Source organism: Malus domestica, chromosome 03, assembly GCF_042453785.1.
Source record: "Malus domestica chromosome 03, GDT2T_hap1".
NCBI classification, from domain to species: domain Eukaryota; kingdom Viridiplantae; phylum Streptophyta; class Magnoliopsida; order Rosales; family Rosaceae; genus Malus; species Malus domestica.
This window is the reverse complement of record NC_091663.1, coordinates 30,483,607-30,485,829: the sequence shown is the minus strand read 5'-3', so window position 1 is coordinate 30,485,829 and position 2,223 is coordinate 30,483,607. Positions and strand designations below refer to the sequence as shown.

The following is a 2,223-nucleotide window of genomic DNA, read 5'->3' as shown; positions in this document are numbered from 1 at the left end:
TATCTAAAAAAGTGAGTTTTTAGAATTTTTAAATTTAAACTCAATCATTTCTTTTCTCTCCCTTCTACCCCCTCACTCCAAATCTATCTTTCCATTTTCTTCTTTCTCTCTCCACTTTCTCTTATTATTATTATTTTTTATTTTTACCTTTTTCGTCTCCCCTCTAATCTACTCTCTCCATTCTCCTGATTCTTTCTCTCTATCTCCACCGATCCTCTCACTTCTTTTTCTTTCCTCCAATCATCTCTTACTTTCTTTCCTCCTCTTTCCTCTTTCTCTCTCAACCCCCTCTTTTTGATCTCTTTGTCCTGTTTAAGTTGTAAGATTTAAAAATTTTAACTCGCATACCAAACAAGTTTTTGAGTTTTAAAGAAAATTATTTTCAGGAAAAATTTGAGAAATTATAAAAAATTTCAAATAAAATACCAAACAAGCCCGAAAGTTTTCAGCATATTTTTTGTAGGCCTGCAGAGCCCAAGACAAGGGTTGACCCTTCGACTCATACGCGGCCCAGTTTTAGCCTTGAAATTTTGAGCGGCCAATTTCGTCTACAGAGAACAAACACCTTTTCTCTGCTCCCACTTTCTGCCTTCAAGAAAACGCAAAGCTTCTTCCTTTCAGCTTCTCCTCCTCCTTCCTTTTCCGCGGTAAGTAATTCCTTCCTTGTCTCATACATTTCTGTTACCAATTTCGTTACTCTTCTGAGACATATTTACTTGTCCATCCAATAAATTATGTATGTAAAGTTCCAAAATCTCTGTGGTTATGGCTGTGTTGTTGTTTGAATAGATGGGTTGCTTTACTTTTCATCTGGGTTTTCTGCTTTGCCTTTGTATTTAATATTTATAGTTTCTGCCGCTTTTGGTGAATATGTAGTATTTATGCGGGAGTTTGCTTGTAGTAACAAAGTGCCCACCGTATGTTTGAAGAAATGCCCGAGTGGGTGTTGGATAAAGGACGTGTCTTGAATCTTGATTGAAATCCGGAACCTTGGTGAAAAAGTTTATTTCTTCATCTGGGTTTTTTGTTTTGGGATCCTGTGGATTTGTGCTCGTTTGGAGAAGTAGGGTTTAGGGTTTTTGCTTTTCGGTTGATTTCCTCACTTTTACATGAGCTAGTGTCTAGTGATTAGGGTAATCCGTGATTAACGTATTTTACGGGGTGTTTTTCTATAAGTTACGACGCCATATCTCTCTCTTCCATTCAATCTGTTTAGGTATGATATGGTGCATACCATCCTTAATGAATACATGTTGATCATTGAGGCTGCTCTGAGTGAAGCTGATGTTCTTTGTTTTCTTTCTTGTTTTTTAGTAGCATATTTCTGTTAGGTCTTGAAGAACTTTGAGAAATGGGTGGACTGCCGGCAGAAAATACTTCCTCTGCCTTGGTTTTGCAAAGGTCACAGCCTAATCAAGGATCAGCAGTCACTACTCCTGCCCTGGACACAAAGCCGAAGAAGAAGATCTGCTGTGCTTGCCCGGATACTAAGAAGCTGCGAGATGAATGCATTGTAGAACATGGTCAAGATGCTTGCACAAAATGGATCGATGCTCATCTCAAGTGCCTTCGTGCAGAGGGCTTCAATGTTTGAAATTTCCGGATGGTTAAGATAATAAATTGAAGGCTACGCTCAACAGTTTTGAAAGGAAACCATTTACTTTAGGTTTAGACATACAACATGGTAATATTTGAACGTTGGTGAATAATACAAGAAAGAAGAGCTTCTGTAGTTCTGTCTGCAACCATATTTGACTTGTATTTACTTAAATTTTACTGAGACTTACACCCTTACAACATGTGAGCTTAATATATGCTATTGTCTTGGCTAATTGTAAGGCTCGCTCGAATTAGTTTATCATTCAAATATTCGTAAATTCCTTGATGAACTAATGCCTTGCTAACCTCTTATTCACGAGGACTAACATAAATAAACATACACGCCTAGTTGGTGTTGTCTTAAACGAATCAAGCGATGTCATGCGGCTATGCGTTTCATTTCATGTAAATCCCTTTGCCTAGTCACACCACCCATACAGTGAAATGGGATTTCTATTTCTGCGTTTTGTGCCATTCGTTTTGGTGGCTCAAAGGAAGAGCAAAAGGAATCAAAACATCTTCAAATGCTAAATAAAATGATTGAGCATTCTAATCGTCTCCCATTTAATACCAATCCCAAGATCCAAAAGGGTTTCAAATAAGAACATATTGGACATATCCGTC

The 2,223-nt window shown here is 37.7% G+C and overlaps 1 long non-coding RNA gene across 1 annotated transcript; it reads left to right on the top strand.

Annotated features, from left to right (window-relative positions):
* Window positions 1-447: 447 nt before the first annotated feature.
* On the top strand, window positions 448-1,832 carry LOC103427324 (uncharacterized). The gene is made up of 2 exons (XR_528310.4): window positions 448-647; window positions 1,315-1,832. It is a non-coding gene; the product is annotated as an uncharacterized lncRNA (long non-coding RNA).
* The last annotated feature ends 391 nt before the right edge of the window (window positions 1,833-2,223 follow it).